This window comes from Dromiciops gliroides, chromosome 1, assembly GCF_019393635.1.
Source record: "Dromiciops gliroides isolate mDroGli1 chromosome 1, mDroGli1.pri, whole genome shotgun sequence".
Taxonomy (NCBI): Eukaryota; Metazoa; Chordata; class Mammalia; order Microbiotheria; family Microbiotheriidae; genus Dromiciops; species Dromiciops gliroides.
The window spans coordinates 332,701,818-332,720,076 of NC_057861.1; the positions used below are offsets into that span (position 1 = coordinate 332,701,818).

At 43.4% G+C, this 18,259-nt stretch overlaps 1 protein-coding gene across 33 annotated transcripts in view; it reads left to right on the forward strand.

The window, feature by feature from the left end:
• CELF4 (CUGBP Elav-like family member 4) overlaps window positions 1–18,259 on the forward strand; it is a 585,818-nt gene that overhangs the window by 273,802 nt on the left and 293,757 nt on the right. The window lies entirely within an intron of this gene.

Sequence of the window (18,259 nt, forward strand, 5' to 3'; positions counted from 1 at the left end):
GGTATAGGGCATATTCATTACATAAAATGAAGGGCTTCCATGGGTAATTTAAATAAGCTATTAATGGGGCAGGGTCTTCTAGTGTTCCTTAAGGCACACCAGCCATTGGGGTCATGGATGACACTCCTCTTTCTCTTCTTCCTCCTCAGGCTCACTCCTCCTGTTCCATTGTTGGACAGCTCCAATGGTTAGAAAGTGATTCCTTGTATTAAATTGAAATCTGCTTCTCTCCAGCTTCCACCCACAGGTTCTCATTCTGCCCTCTGGTTGCACACAGGACATGAATGCGTCCCTTAAATTGTCTTTTCTCTAAGTTAAATGTTTTTTAGTTTCCTCAACTGCATCTAGTACGATGTGGTTTCCTGATTGCTTCACCATCCAGACCACATTCTATTTTGTACTTTTCCCTGATTGTTTCATGGGTACAACTTTAGTCTCTCTGCACCCAGGAGATTAGGACCTCCCCCAGGGCTGAGATTGTATGCCCTCCATCAGAGCAGGGACTCCCAGGGGCAGGGACCATGTCTCCTCCATCTCTATTTTCCTCAGTGCCTGGTAGAGGATTCTATATGCAGGGGTTGTTTGCTGTGCACACAACTGCCTCCTCCCTAAGACATGTTTTTGGGACCAGAACATCAGGTCCCACCCTATGGTACAAATACAAGCTTCTGTTCCTAATTTCTTCCACTGGGTGGGACAATGAAAATAGCTTGTACTTGTAAAGCACTTCTCTCATTTAAACCTTACCACCACCCCTTGACATAACCAGTGCTGATATGATTAGCCCCATTTTATAGATGAAGAAACTGAGGCACAAGAAGTTATGTGACACCCCACCCCTGGGTTATTGGTGCTGTGGGTATATGGAAGAGTGCAATAACAAGTTTGTTGCCTATTGGCAGGAGGAGGGTCAAAGGTCAGGGCATGTTCTTGCATTCTATGTTTTGTCATATTGACCACTTCACTTCCCAGGGCCCAAACACCCCACCACCACCATGCCTCTCTTTCTTATTCCTAAGTCATGTTGACAAACTTTGTTTCTGGGTAGAATTCGGTGTTCACCTTTTGGATAAGGAAACCTTTAATCCCAACATCCAGATGCCTACTCCTAGGAATCCTCTCCTTTAGCCATCCTTAATGGTGTTCAGTAATTTAAATGTTAAGTAAAAGAAAGTACAAATAGCCAAAAGCTAAATCAGGGTGATATTTGAATGATCTGTTTGGGATTAACAGTCATTGTTATCATGCCTTGCAATTATACAGCACTTTATACTATTGGAAACACTTTTATATCCCTTATCTCATTTGATTCTCACAACAACCCTGTAAGAAAAGGACAGGTTTTAGAAATAAGGATATTGAGGTCCAGAAAAGTCCAATTATATGCCTGAAGTAGCACAGCAACATAAGGACATATCTCTTTTTTCTTCAAATATGAGGAGAGTAGATTATTCTATTTAGAGCAAAGGGACTGAGGAAAGTCACAAGAAATGGAGTCGAGCACAGAGAGAGTGGAGAAAATGGCAGAGGGGATAACAGAAAGGTGATGAACAGAAGAATGAATGGATGGATCAACTGATTGACAGATAAATTGATGGTCAAGTGGTCAGATCATAACTAAATGATTCAGTGGATTCATAGAATGACTGAAAATATATGGATGGAAGGAGGATGGATGGATGGATGGATGGATGGATGGATGGATGGATGGATGGATGGAAGGAGGATGGATGGATAGAAGAAAGCTAGATTAATGAATGGATGCATGGATGGATAGATTCCAATACCCCTCTACACAAAACTTCTGCGTTGATCAGACTGGCCATCTTGATGTCCCCTACCCATGCATTACTTAGTTCATTCTCTGAACATTTGACCTCACCACCACTACTCCCTAGAATGCCTTTCCTGTCTTTCCCTGCCTATCGAATCTTTGCCCATCCTTCAAGGTTTGGCTCTGGACTCACTTTGTCCATATAACCTGTAGTTACATGGTTTCATGATCTTTTTTGTTCATTATTCTAATGAGCACTTATTAAGCATCTAATATATTCCTAGCACTGTCCTAGATTTTAGAAATTAAAGATAAGAACTATAATAGTTCTTGTTCCCAAAGAGCTTACCTTCTACCAGGAAAGACAACATGTACATGTGTAAATAAAATCAAAATAACTGGGAAGAGCCAAGAAGATTAGGGTAGGCCTTTAGTAGGAAGACACTTTAGAAATAAAGACTCCATGGAAATTGGGAATTCCTAGGGGCAGTAATGAGAAAGGAGTATATTCTAGGCATGGGGCTGGGGTAGGGGTGAAGGGTCAGAAACACAGAGATAGGAGATAAAATGCACTGGGGACATAGTAAGTAAGCTAGTTTGGCTGAAATGTAGAGTACATAGAGGGGAATAATGTGTATTGAGCCTAGAAGGATAGATCCAGCCAGATTGTGAAGGACGTTAAATGCAAGAGAAGACTACCACTTACTATTCATTCAACAAACATTTCTTGGATGCAATGCAAGATTCAGAAAACTATAACCTGTCATCCTTGCCATTGGCAGAGCATGAGTAATACCTTTTCCAATTCCTCCACATTGACAAATGTCCAAATAAATTCTATCACCACCAGCATGGATTCTAGACCCCACACCGAAGAATCATCTCTAGGACTTTGTACCCAGTAGAAACTTAATAAAGCTTATTGATTTCAGTGAAATCCTAAAAACATATACCCCACCTCCCCCCCCAACCTATCCACATGCTGCAAAAGCCAGGTACCAGTCATGAGATGGTATTGTGCAGTAGAAAGAGTGTTAGAGTTGGAATCAGAGGATACAAGTTCAAATCCTGTCCCAGCCATTTAACTATGTGACCTTTCATAAATCACTCAACTTCTCTGGACCTCAATTTCTTTATCTGTTGGAGTTTGGAGGTTGGACTAGATGACTTCTGACACCCAGCTCTAAATCTTATGAGCATCCACATGTGAATTAGCCATGAAATGTATTACCCAATACATCCCCTCACCCTCAGCAAACCCCAGCACTTGTAATACTCCTGGCACCCAACAATACTTCTCTGTCCTCTGTCAGTCACAGGTTATAAGATTCAAAGCTAGAAGGGTCCTTAGAGATCAATTTACTCCAACCCTGACATTTTATAGGTAAGGAAATTGTGATGCAATGAGGCTACATCAGTGGATGTTGATGGGAAGCAATTGCCTTTGTTTTGGTCAGCATGGACCAGATAGTGTCAGGAGGGTGAGTTTTCCACAAGGAAATAAAAATTCCATGGTACTTTTAAAAGCCAAATGGAAGTGACTTTTCAATTATCTGTCATTTTGGATTATTAAGGCAAGAACTCTATCTACCCCACCCACCACAATCCACCCCCTTAACACAGATAACTGAGAGTTGATCATATCAAGCCTAAGGAGCCTTTACACAGCCAGGGTCCTCCTTTGTGGGATTTAGAAGGCTGGGCTGGGCTGGGCATTGCCAAACCTATGGACTTTTTATTGTCCTTTAATGTCAACTTGGGACAGCTTTCCATTCACTCTTCTTTGAAAATTCACTTTGAACTATAGAGGAGTTTAAAAACCAAATGCCCCCAAAATGCACAACAGCAAACCAAACAGCCCACAAAACATCCCACCAAGGCAGTTTCTTCCCACAAACCTCTCTCTTATATCTTCTGTGACAAAAAAGATTTATAACAATTTTTTATTAAAAAAGTGAGAGAGGGAGAGAAGAGAGAGTTGCAGATAATCAGATCTGAGGCGCAGAAATGGGAGAGTAGGGGGTTAGGGGGGAGGCTATGCGTGTAAGTTATTTTAAAATATATGTTTAGGGCATGATGGATTTTTCCACTCCTGTCTGGAGGTTGGAAGGGGGTGGGTGAGTGAGTGGCAACAGCCTAGCCCCACCCAGTCTGAACTGATGGAAATGATGTGTGAAGGGAGGCATTGGGAGGAATGTGATTTGAGGGGAAGGCTGGATTTTGCTTTGTATTTCAAAGGAATATTGTCATGATTCTCCTTTGGCTTTGCTGATCCAAAAGGTAATAACTCAGTATCCTTCTCCCTCCCCTTTCCCACCTAGCATCTTGCTAGTTCTCTTTCTTTCCACAACAGGTGGAATGGCAAGGAAGGAATCTAATGTTAGACTTTAAAGAGGCAATAGAGATAACCTTATCCAACTCCATCATATTTGTGGTTGAGGAAACTAGGGTCCAAAGATGCTGACTGACTAGGACCTGGTCTCGTGATCCCTAGCCCAGTACTCTTTACTGCACTGGCTTTAGAATAAAAAGACCAGAATCCTGGTTCTGCCCCTTACTGGGCATGTAACCTTGACTCTTCGTCTCAGTTCCCCCATATCTAAAATGGAGTTAAGCTTGTCTGCTTATCTTACAAGGTGATAGTGAGGTTTAACTAGTTTAGGTAAGTTTAAGAGTTTAAGTAAGGTTTAAATATACTTTACAAGTATGAATTATTTTTATTGTCCCACCTGTGGAAGATATTAGGAAAATGGGCTTTTATTTGCACCACGGGGTGGGAACTGATGTCCTGACCCCAAAAACATGTCTCAGGGAAGGGGCAGTTGGGTGCACAATGAGTGGCAAACTGAACAACCCCTGCATATAGAATCTTGTACCAGGCACTGAGGAAAATAGAATTGGAAGATACGTGGTCCCTGCCCCCTGGAAGTCCCTGCTCTAATGGAGGACATACAATCCCAGCCCTGGGGGGGGGGGGTCCTAATCTCCTGGGTGCAGGGAGACCAAAGTTGTTCCCATGAAACAATCAGGGAAAGATACAAAATAGAATGTGGTCTGGATGGTGAAGCAGTCAGGAAACCACATCATACTAGATGCAGTTGAGGAAACTAAAAAACATTTAACTTAGAGAAAAGATGATTTAAGGGACACATTCATGTCCTGTGTGCAACCAGAGGGCAGAATGAGAACCAGTGGGTGGAAGCTGGAGAGAAGCAGATTTCAATTTAATACAAGGAATCACTTCCTAACCACTGGAGCTGTCCAACAATGGAACAGGAGCCTTTGAGAAGGAAGAGTGAGCAGGAGGTGGAGTGGGGAGCAGGAGGGGGAGGAGGGGAAGGAAAAGACAAAGAAGAGGAGGGGAAGAGGAGGAGGAGGAGGGGAAAGAGGGGGAACGGGGAGGAGGAAGAGGAGGAAGGGGAGGACAAGGGGGAGGGAGGAGGGTGGGGCGTGGGGGGAGGAGGGGAAGGAAAAGGGGAAGAAGAGGAGGGGAGGAGGAGGAAGAAGGGGAGGAAGAGGGGGGAGAGGAAGGACAGGACAAGGGGGAGGGAGGAGGGTGGGGAGTGGGAGGGGAAGGAGGGGAAGGAAAAGGCAGAAGAGGAGGGGAGGAGGAGGAAGAAGGGGAGGAAGAGGGGGGAGAGGAAGGGCAGGACAAGGGGGAGGGAAGAGGGTGGGGAGGAGGAGGAAAAAGGGGAAGAAGAGGAGGGGAGGAGGAAGGGTGGGGCAGGAGGAGAGGTGTTTAGGCCGAGGTTGGCTGACCATCAGAGATGCTATAGAGGACATCCTTTAGGCTAGAATTGAGGCAATCCACAGCCTCTTACAGTAATGTGGGGAAGCGATGAGATCATTGGACTTAGAATCAGAAAACCATTCAGATCTGAACCCTGGCCCTGCCACTTGTTCTATGCAGAGTGTTAGGCACTTAACTCCTCTGAGCCTCAGTTCCCTCATCTATAGGATGAGAATGATAAGAATAGTCTGCACTAATCCACCTCTCAGGGCTGTTGTCAGAATGACTGACTGACTAAATGATAAAACATTGTACTTAACAATATAACAGGAACTGTGCTAAAGGCTGGGGAAGCAAGAAAGACTGTGTGCACCCTCAAGAAGCCTGCATTCCAGCAGGGGAAGACAACACATAGCGGGGAGGTGGGTGGGAGGAAAGAGGGTATGCAGTAGCTGCAGGGATTGGAATAGCTCTGGAGTGCTGTGGAGGGCTGGAAATCTAAGATGAAAATGCACCTATCAGAGTCCAAAGATGCAGGGCCAGAGTCCAGGCAACATCAAAGGAAATAACACATGCATACTACAGAAATTGCAGAGTATCACACGAATATAAGACATCATGACTGCCTTCCACACTCACCACTCTATCCAAAATGAGCTACTCACTGTTCTGTACACACACATATCACTTTCTCACCGTCTTCTTTTGTTCATTTCTTTCTTTATTTAGAATTTTCCCCATCTTACATGTAAAAACAAATTGTGACATTGATCTTTAAAATTTTGTGTTCCAAATTCTCTTCCTCCCTCACTACACCACCCCCCCCTTAATAGCTCAAGCAATTCAATATGTTATACTAACCTGTCTGCTTTTGCTTACCTCATGCCTCAGGCCTGCTGTACCCAACCCCCATTTTTACCTTTTGAAATCCTGCCTATCTTAAACACCAACTCTCCATGGTTCCATCCCTGATCCCCTAGTCTAGAATGGGCTCTCCTTTCTCAGACCTTAAAAAAGTATTTTGTTTCTGTTTCATTTTTTTTTGGCGGGACAATGAGGGTTAAGTGACTTGCCCAGGGTCACACAGCTTGTAAGTGTCAGGGGTCTGAGGCTGAATTTGAACTCAGGTCTTCCTGAATCCATGGCCGGTGCTTTATCCACTGCCCCACCAAGCTGCCCTCTTAAATGGTATTTTGTAACTCTTATAGTTTCTCCTCTGTCTTCTATATGGGATGCCAGCATGGTTTAGTGGAAAACACAGGGACTGGACTGGTTGTCTGCAGACCATTGTTAAAGTTGGGACTTTGCCATTTACTTAGCAGTGTGTAGCAAGGTATTTCACCTGTCTGGGTGCTTATAAGAGTGCAGCTTTCCTTTCCTCTTCTGAAACTCTGGTTCTTTGTATTAATATGTGTCATTTCTGTCCCACTACATTGCATTTATATCTTAACTATTTTTATATTTCTCCCAGCACCTGCCACAGTGCCCTGCACATAGTAGGCATTTAGTCAATGGTTATATAATTAGTTCATTAATGCTGCTAGAATTGATTACTTGTAGTTCTCTCCTAAATGCAATGTTCAGAGAATCTTTGAAAAGAGATAATATTCATAGATGGACTTTGGAAAAAATATACATATAAGAAATAAGCCCTGCCTTTGAGGAGCTTACAATCAACTTGTCAAGGAGGAAACTGGACATGGCAGATGTGTGTGTACAAATGCATATGTATGTGTGTGTATGTATATGTATATGTGTGTATGTAATATGTAGGTATATACATACACACATATACCTATACATTTATATATACCTATACATGTACATGTATACACATATATACATATGTGCATTTTTTTGCAGGGCAGTGAGGGTTAAGTGACTTGCCCAAGGTCACACAGCTAGTAAGTGTCAAGTGTCTGAGGCCAGATTTGAACTCAGATTCTCCTGAATCCAGGGCCAGTGCTTTATCCACTGCTCCACCTAGCTGTCCACAGCATGTATATATAAAGAGACAGACAGAGAGAGCAAAAGACAGAGAAAGAGAAAGAGAAACAGAGAGAGACAGAGACAAGATATATAAAATATATTTATATAGAAAGAAACAGAAAGACAGAGACAGAGAGACAGAGGGAAAGAGCCTCAGGTATACCAGACAGTATCTGCTGAGTACCGAATGAGCCATACACATGATACAGGAGTTCGGAGAAGGAATAGATCCTTGTGGGCTGAGGTGGTCGGTGAAGACTAAAATCGTGGAGTTTGGTTCCTAGGATCAGGGGCTGATACAACAGTGAGGCAACATAGCGTGGTGGAAAGAATAGTGGACTTGGACTCAGAAGACAGGCCCAGGTAGCTCAGACACTTAATAGCTGTGTTGTGACCACAGGCAAGTCATTTTAGCTCTAGAGTCTCATTTATATAATGAGGGAGTTATATTCAATAGGTTGACCCTACATAGCTGTTTATAGAACTGAAAGGTCACCTTGCCCAAACCCTTCATTGTACAGATAAGGAAAATGATAGCCAGGGAAGTGACAGGGTTTGTCCAAGGTCACACAGGTAGTAAATAATAGAGTCAGCATTGAAATTCAGGAGCTCGGGCTCTAGGGCAGTCATCACTTTTTTTCCATTATAGCATTCCTAGGGAAAGATGTAATGCTTAGCAGAGCACCTTATACACAGTAGGCACTTAATAAATGCTAGCTGACTTACTGACTTGAGCCCAGTGGTGGTTTAAAGGGGAACAGTGATAAAAGCAAAGGTTTAGAGACTAGAATACTTATTCTTCCCAATGTCCCTATTTTTGTCAAAGGCAGAACCATTCTTCCAGTCTCCCGGGTTCATAACTTTGGTGTTATGAACTCTTCACTCTTCCTCACCCAATCTATCCAATCAGTTGCCAAATATTTTTACTTCCACAACATCTCTCAGATTGTAAATTTGAGGGCAGAGACAGTCTTTTGATTCTTTTTGACAGGCACAAGTGGGGAGGAAATTGAGGCCAGAAGACCAATTGGGAGTTCATTATAACAATCTAGGTGAGAGGGGCAGCTAGGTGGCACAGTGGATAAAGCACTGCCCCTTGATTCAGGAGTACTTGAGTTCAAATCCGGCTGGGACTGTATTTAGTCCAATAAGCACTGCTCACTTACTCACCCCATCTCAGTCCCCTCCTCCTTTCCTTCCTTTTTTTTGCCCTGCAAAAAAATAATAAATAAATAAATGAAAATAAAAAATAAAATAAAAGTAAATTAATCTAGGTGAGAGGTGAAGAGGGTCTGAGTTAAGATGGTAATTTTGTAAGCCAAGAAAAGGGGTCAGATCAATCAATCAATCAATAAACATTTATTAAGTACTTACTTTGTGCCAGGCACTGTGCTAAGGCTGGAAGATACAAAGAAAGGCAAAAGACAATCCTTGCCCTCAGGGAGCTCACAATCTAATGGGGGAGGCAGAAAGAAAGAAAGAGAGAGAGAGAGAGAGAGAGAGAGAGAGAGAGAGAGAGAGAGAGAGAGAAAGGGAGGAAGGGAGGAAAGGAGAAAATGTCCTTGTCTCCTCCAGTTAGAATTCAAGTTACTTGTCAATAGAGATTGTTTCATTCATTGTATTTGTCTTCCCCAGAGCCTACTAACACATAGTAGGTATTTAATAAATACTTGTTGATTGATTAAATGGTTGATTGATTGAATGTGGGTTGTAAATAAGAAGACCCCATCTTTTCTGTATATATTTCACAAAGGAAGAAAAATGAGGGAGCAGGATGGAAATGTTAACTGGTACCTTAAATATCTAGGGCCTCCAGCACCCCCTTTTGTACCTTTTCCTCCTTTTCTACAATCTTAGCTCACTGTATCCCCTTCCTCAGGTCCTAGTCACTCCTATGAAGCAGGAAAGTGTCAGAGAAACTCATTCACACTGAGATGTTAGGCACATGCTTTTCCCAATCCCTGGGGCACTGGTATTTGAAAAGCGGAGTTAGAGAGAGATGCTACCCTAGGCAATAAACCCATGCACCCCACACTCACGCCCCCACTGTCACACACACACACACACACACACACACACACTCCACTTCTTTCCCCCTCTTCCCATGAGCCTGCCTAAAGGAGGGAGGGCAATGAGCAAAAGGGGTGGGTGGACTGTGGGCTTCATGGATGGTGATTCCATTCAGTTATTTTTAAACATTCCCCTCATTTGCTAAATGAGGCTTTTGCTCCCATTCCCTTTGAAGCCAGTACTTGTAGCTCTGCGCGCGCGCGCGCGCGCGTGTGTGTGTGTGTGTGTGTGTGTGTGTGTGTGTGTGTGTGTGTGTGTGTGTGTGTGTGTGTGTGTGTGTGTGTGAAGGGGTGCAAGGGAGGGAAGGGGGAGACTGTAGCCTGCCTGACAGATGCTTAAGAAATTATGGGTGAAACTTGCTGACTCAGGACCAGAATTATTTGCAGTCCTGGGACTGTATTTAGTCCAATAAGCGCTGCTCACTTACTCACCCCATCTCAGTCCCCTCCTCCTTTCCTTCCTTTCCTTCCCCATATTCTCTTTCCTAGAGTCCTCTCTCTTTCTACCAGCTCTCTCTTTGCATTTCTTTTCTTCTTCTCTGTTCCTCCCACTTCCTCCCTCTACCTCTCTGGTGCTCTGTCTCAGCATACTAGCAGATGAGAGATGCAGGAAATCTGACATCAGGAGACCTGGGTTTGAATGCCAGCTCTGTAACACTCCACCTTCACAACCTCAGGCAAGTGGCTTAAGGAGCCTGGGCCTTGTTTTCTTCAACTGTAAAGTTAAAGGCTGGAATTAGATGGTGTGCGTCTAAGGCTGTTTCCCATTCTAAACTCTCCACCCACCTGCCCTCCCATATCTTCTTTCCACCTGCTTCTCTCTGTCTTCTACCTCTCCCTCTTGTTCCCTTCTCTCCTTTATTTCCCTTTCCTTGTTCTCATTCCCCATCCCCTTCTACCTCTCCCCTACCCTTCCCTCTCCTTTCCCTCTGGCCCATCTCCTAGGGGTCAGTTCAATCATTTCACCCAGAAAATCTTCCTTTGATATCAAATCCTCTGGTGTTCAAAGCCCTTCATAAGCCCTTTCTGTCTCTCTGTCTCTCTCTCTGTCTCTCTCTCTCTCTCTCACACACACACACACCACACACATACCACACATATACCACATATACCATATATCACACCCATATACATCCCACATACATATGCACACCACACACACCACATACTACATCCCCCACATGCCATATCACACACATATACACACCACACAGATATATATATGCCACAGTTATACATATACCACACACATGCCACACAACATACATACATACTGCAATACCAAACACACAATACACCACACATACCACATGCATGTACATACACGTATCACACGCACAACTCAACACACATATACACATACCAAACACACTGCATATCACATACATATACATACCACACACTGCACACACATATATACCACAATACCAAACATACACATATACATACCACACAGATATATATGCCACACATATACATACCCCACACATACCACACATACATGCTGCAATACCAAACACACACAACATACCACACACACACACATACACGCACACACTTTTCCAATCTTCTTCTTTTTGCTGGGCAATGAGGGTTAAGTGACTTGCCTAGGGTCACACAGCTGCTAAGTGTCAAGCGTCTGAGGCCAGATTTGAACTCAGGTACTCCTGAATCCACCACTGGTGCTTTATCCACTGTGCCACCTAGCTGCCCCCCTTTTCCAATCTTCTTAAACCTCGCACCCCTGCTGCCCCACCTCACACCCTCTGAGATCCGTGACATAGGCCTCCTGGCTGTTCCTTGAACAAGATTCTCCACCTCTTTTCTCTGGGAAGTTTCCTTTGAGTCTTAGCTCAGGTCCTCCCCTTCTTCAGGAAGCCTCTCCAGGTCCTCCTGAAGCTTACCCTGTGCCCTGTTTCCACCCCATGTGCATGTAGTTCCTCTGTGCAGAGTTGCCTGCATGTTGTCCCCATCAGACTGTGAGCTTCTGGAGAGCAAGCACTGGCCTCTGCATCCCCAGCACTTAGCGAGTGCCTGGCACACACTGGACACTTATAAATGCTTGCTGACTGCCTGACTTTAAGTGCATAATATGTTCAAGAGCCAATGTCGACACTGTGAGATATACAAAGATGACTAAGTTAAAGTTCCTCCCCTCTTTCATTGAGCAGCCCTGTGCAGGAAATGGGAGGGGGAAGAGAGGAGGAGGAGGCCTGGTTCTTGCCACTGGTCAGGCTCATGAAACAATGGAGTTCTGAACCAAATGGCCTACCCCTTGATCACACACTGTTTCATATTGCTTTCTTTTTCTTTTTTTGGTGAGGCAATTGGGGTTAAGTGACTTGCCCAGGGTCACACAGCTAGTAAGCATTAAGTGTCTGAGGCTGAATTTGAACTCAGGTCCTCCTGACTCCAGGGCCAGTGCTCTATCCACTGCACCACCTAGCTGCCCCTCAAAATGCTTTCTAAGGACAATGTTAATAGAAGGGAGAAGTCAAGAGTCCCCTGGAGCAGATAGTGCTGGAGCTAGACCCTAAAGAATGACTACGATTTGGAGAGTTTGAAAGGAAAGGCAAGGACATGTCAGCTAGGGGCACCCAGTACAGGTAACCAAGGAAGTAAGATGGGGTATGCTTTGAGAAGGGAGGAAGGATAGACTTAGGGTCAGGAGGCTTAGGTTCAAATCTTGCCTCAAATGCCTCCTGTGACAGACAGCGAATCAGTTCACTTTTCAGAGACTCAACTTCCTATCTGTAAAACGAGGTTAATAATGGTTGCACTAAACATTGTGTGATGAACAGTAGAGATAGACTTGGCTCTTCTCAGCAGTGCAGCGATCCAAAACAGTTTCAAAGAACTCATGATAGAAAATATTCTCAACATCCAGAAAAAAGAACTGTGAATTATGAATGCAGATTAAATTATGCTATTTCTACTTTTGGACTGGATTATTTTGTCTGAGATTGTTCCTTTGTGCTCTGATTGTTCTTTCACAAGATGACTAATGTAGAAATATGTTTGATATGACTGTACATATACAACCTATATCAGACTGCTTTCTGTCTTGGGGAGGAAGGAGGGAAGTGAGGGAGGGAGAAAAGAAAAATTAGGAACTAAAAATCCAGTGTAAACAAATGTTGAAAATTATCCTTATATGTAATATGTAACTGGAAAATAATAAAATTAAATTTAAAAAAATAATGCTTGCTCTACCTCCTTCACAAGGATTATCATGAGGAAGGTGGTTGGGTTTTGCTTTAGGAGGTGCTATAGAAAAGTGAACTTTAAATCCTAGTAGAATAGAACTGAAAGGAGTCTTATAGGTTACTTAATATAAGCATTCATTTTTATAGATGAGAAAGTTGATCAAAAGATTTACCTCTGGGTAATGACTTACCCAAAGGCCTACAGGTCATAAGGGAAAATAGCTGGGATTGGGCCTTGGGTCCTCTGCTTGGAGATCCCCCCTTTCCTCTCACCCTACATACCCCAATGTCCTCTCAAACACCTTAGAAGTAGATGGTACTTCTACTCAAGCCCAAACAAAAATGGTAAAAGCCATATACTGCAACATTTAAATCAGTATTTACCTTTCTGGTGTTGTTGCTTTTCATCTACATCTTGTTATCCTGATTGATTTTTGCTCATATTGTCTAATAAATCTTCCACGGGAATTCTACCCAACCTGCCAGGGGTCTTCCTCTAGATGTCCTATAGAGTGTGTGTGTGTGTGTGTATACCAGAGGACGAACTGGCTGTCTATTAGCTATCCTTCATTCTCACCACAAGACGGACACACCTTCTTTTCTGGTGCTACAATTCTCTGATGACATCCTTGACACCATTTCTCCTATGTAGTTGTTCATTGGTAATATGGCATGTCCTACTCATATCCACCATGTTGCCTACAACTTAAATTCTTTAGGGACTGTGGTATTGCTTGACTGGTAGCCATACATCATTAGACAAATATAGATGTTGAAAAGATGGGCCTTTGCTCCAGGGAATAGCTTGGGGCACTAAAAGCTCTATGTAATTTCCAAAAGGCAACTTAGATTCTCCTCCTCCTCCTCCTCCTCCTCCTCCTCCTCTTCCTCTTCTTCCTCCTCTTTCTTCTCCTCTTCCTCTTTAATTCTGGGCCAAGTTCACTGTCATGGACAATGACAATGTTGTTCCATGCCTTCCTTATTCGTCTAGCTTTCCTCTTGAATCATGTCTTCCCCCATCCCTCCTTTCACACATTATTTCCATCAGTTCCCATAGGCAGGGCTACCTATGGTACCAATCACCCTGACTTCCCCCATTCTCTCATGTTCTCCCACCCCTCAATAAAACTTTTGTTTTAAAATAATTTATACATACAGTCAACCCCACTCAACCCTTATTCTCCCATTGGAAATGCATCAGAGATAAGTTTGATGAACTCTGGGAAGAATCCTGAAGGAAGTGTTTAAGTGATTATATGTATGTCGTGTAGTATCTCCCCTCTTACAGTACACTGTAAGCTTCCTAAGGGCAGGAGACTGGGTCTTCCATTTCTTGAATATATTCCTGCAAGATGTGGGAGTATGAAGTACTTCAGAAATGCTAATATGCCACAAATGGTTAACCTTGCTTTCTTACAACTAACTACCTGTATATGGGCTTAATTCACTGATTTTAAGGTGGGATTCTGAAGAAAGAAACATGCTCTGTATCTGTCTTGGTAAACACCAGTGGAGATGGCCTCCCCACCTGCCCCCCTTCCCCCATCCCCCTTTGTGATGGAAGGATCACTGTGCCAGATGACCTGGGTCTTGTCCTAGTTTTGCCACCAGCTACGCTGTGTGACTCTTGGGCAAGAAGCTTTTATTTTCTGGGTGTCTTGTTTCCTCATTTTTTAAAAAAAAGCAGGTTGGGTGAAATGATTTCTTGATGAAAAATACAATCTCTATAATCTAATATTCTATAATTTTGGAAAACTCACTGGATGCACATGTACACTTAGCAAATGAGTACTAACAGTAGTAGTAATTGATTGTATATAAAAGTGTTTAAAGTTTGCACAGCTCTTTATATTTATTATCTCTTCTGGGCCTCACAAAAATCTTATGAGGTAGGTTCTATTATAACCTTCATTTTGTTGATAAGGAAACTGAGGCTTTAAATGACTTTTCCAGAGTTACACAGTTAGTAATCATCCAAGGCAGGATTTGAACCTAAATCTTTCTGACTCCAGACCTACCACTCATAGGCTGTCCACAAAGGCAGGCTTTACAAAAATAATTCCTTGCTTTCCAAATAACTGTGTGAGGATCCCTTTATTAAGAATTAAACTCCTTTAATCAGTACCTCTGGAATGGAACTCCACTTACCCCTAGTTGTTCAGGGACATGATGCCTGTGTGAAGTCAAATCCACTTGTCTCCCACTGGCACCCGGCACTCTGAAACCTGGAGGGACCCTCCATACCAAGGCCTGCAACCTTTGCCCCAAAACAAGCCAAATCCCCAGAAGAACATCAGGACATGTGGAGAGCATTCAGGGTCAAACTGTTCCAGTGGTGAGATAAGGAGCCTGCCTCTGACAACGGCCTTACTATTTTGCCAGAACAAAATTCATGAGCCTCTGATAAATAATTCAGGCTCCTCCATCTGTGGAAATGTTAGATTTGGCCTAATTTCTCTCATAAACAAAGAACATCATCTGCTCTGGAGCTGTAGAAGAGGCACAAGTCACATTTTTTAAAAAATATATTACAGGAAACCTCATTCATTCAGAGTTTGAGATAACTGAACCTGGGCCAGCACTGTAGCTGACTTCGTCCATATCAAGGAAGACAAAATTTATTGAGGAAACTGAGTCAGATTAAAAGGTGTAGATGAAGTGGGAAGTTGTCAACTCAAGGGAACAAAATTTCTGTTGGTAAGGAGATAGATTCTGTTAATTACAAATTATTCTTATCTATTCATTAAAGTAGGCCCTCTAGGACCTTGAGTTTGAAATACTTGGCCAATAATAAAACACAGTTCTATAGGTGAGTATTGACTATCTCAAGTTGGCTTCTTTCTGCCCTCCTACCTCCAGTTATTCTGAATTAGTAAGGTCTGATGGGGGAAATATGGCTCACACAAGCTACTTTTTTCTTTCTGTGTGTCTCAATTTCCTCATCTGTCAAATGGGGATAATGATCCCTGCTCTTTTTATTTCCCTGGGTGATAAGAATCAGATGAGATCATGTATGTGAAAGTGTATTGAGAAACATAAAGTGCTCTACAGATGGGAAGCATTATAAAATGATTGTCTACAAATGGAAGCAGGCAGAAGGGCCAATCCCAGTTACCATATGTTCATTTTAACCAGGGCCTTCTGGAGACAGTGCTCTTGACTGTTGTGCAACCCTTCAGTAACAGCCTGTAGCACAGTGGTTCGAATGTGTATAGGTGACCAATAAATACTTGGGTGAGCAAATTAATGACTGGTTAGAGGACCTGGGTTTGAGAATACTAGGGCTCTGCCCCTTACTAGCCAAGCAACCTTGTGCAAACCTCCATTGCATCATATGTAAAATGAAGGTTGGATTACATGGGCTCTGAAGTCCTTTCTAGTTACTAGTGTTTAAAATCTTTTCACAAAGGACAAAGTCTTCTACAATGAGACATTCATTCACTCATCCATCCATCCATCTATTCATTCATTCATTCATTTAATAAGCCACTAGTATATGAGAGCACTGAACAAGGTGCCAACCTAGTTAGATCCATGCATATGAGCCCCTACTCTCATGGACCCTATAGCCTAGTAATGAGATATGACACTTAAAGAAATAACTATAATACAAAATAATGCATTATGTGTTCTAGTGGTATGAACCAAAGCACTATGTGAGGTCTGAGAGAAGAAGGTCACCGGTCCCTGGTTGCCTGATCTCTCCATCAGGGTAAACGATGAAGGAGGAGGCATCAGAACTGGGCTTAAAGAATAGACAAGAATTCAGGGGATGTTTGGAGGGGAGGATTCCAGGGTAGGAAACAGTATTTCACAAAATTTAATTCAACAAATGTTGAAGCATTTACAACATGGGAGACACTGCTAATTGGGGAATTACAACAATGGGGGAGGGGGCAGGGAAGGGTACATTGAACAACTCCTGACCACAAGGAGTTTACAATCTGCCTACAACCAGGAATTAAAGACTGGTCCAGCTGGACCTGGATCCAACCTCATAGACCATCCAGTTCAGCCTCCTCATTTTATAAAAGAGGAAATGGAGCCCCTGAAGTGAGGGAGTGATTTGTTCAAAATGGAGCCCATATTCTAGTACAGGCTCCCTTTCTGCGGTCAGCACGATACTATCTGTACTTCCTATCATTTCCTTGTCCCTTCCCTTCCCTCCCTCTAGCCACTCCCCACTCCATTCTCCCTCTTCCCCCCTCCCCCCTTCTAGGGGATCCTCTCTGCTGCCAAGGAGTCACTATAAAGGGGAAAATTCTTCTCACTGAAGGTCGTTGTCTGAAATTGAACCACTCCCCACCTGACACTTTGAAATTCCACCGCTCCTGCTGGGGCTCTCTTTCCCACTCTCTCCCAGCCCTATCTTCTGCAGGTTCTCCCCTATCTCTGACTCTCCCTCCCTACCCCCAAGCCTAAGCACATCAGAGGAGGAACTAATTTTGTCTGGACTATTATTAGATGGGGAGAGAGACAGGGACAGCGTGCAGGCTGTAAAATGTCTCCTTTCTGTGCTTGGGTCGACTGGGCTCTCTGGCAGGTACCATCCAGGGCTTGCTTAGCCTGCAGATTGCTCTAGCAAATGGCACATTAGCCAACCTAAGCACCTGTCGTTTGCATTCATCATTGGCCAGAAGCCCCCTTTTTATGGTCTCTCCTGGGGTGGGGGATGGGGATGGAGGGGAGGAGCCTGCACATAGGTCAGAATCCAAAAGGACAATAGGAAGGAGCTATGTGATCCAGTGCAAGCAGAACTGGAGTTAGAGGGCCTGTGTTCAAATCCTGACTCTGTCACTTGCTTTTCATTTGTCAAAGGAAGAGAGTTTTATCATATGATCTCCAATGTCTCTCCCGGGGCTACCTCATATGACCTATACCTTAACAAGAAAGTCTTGTGGAAGATGCCTAAGGGACCTTTCCCCAGATGGGTTGGCAGTGGGGCAACCCAGGGTCCCTTTGTTCTGGGATGGCCATGTATCTGAATCCAGGCCACAGTTTTCTTCAAACAGTATTTCCAGAGAACCTTGGATCATATCAATCCATCTCTTGATAAGTCTTTTCTTCAACACCCATCGGGGAACTGAGGGTAAAGGAGAAACCCCAAGCCTTGCCCTCAGGTGAGTCCTGTTGGTAAGATAAGAATGACAGAGATGGACTCAAGTGCCTACGGTTCTGGTTCTGACTGTAAATACTGTAGGGGATCAAAGGAAAAACACAGTAGTCAGGGAACTTTCTGGAGAAGTTGGTTCTTGATCCAAGTGTTAAAGGGTTGTTTTAATTTGGGTAGGTATGGAGGAGGAAGGAAGGAAGGAGGGCATTCCAGTCCAGAGAAAAGGCACGAAGAAGGAAATGAGCATCATATGGATAGATTTTGAAATGTATGTGTATGTGTATTTATATACATATATACATACATATATATGATGCTCACTTCCCATTTCACATATACTTGTGCATGTGTTTATGTGTGTGTACATACATGTACTTG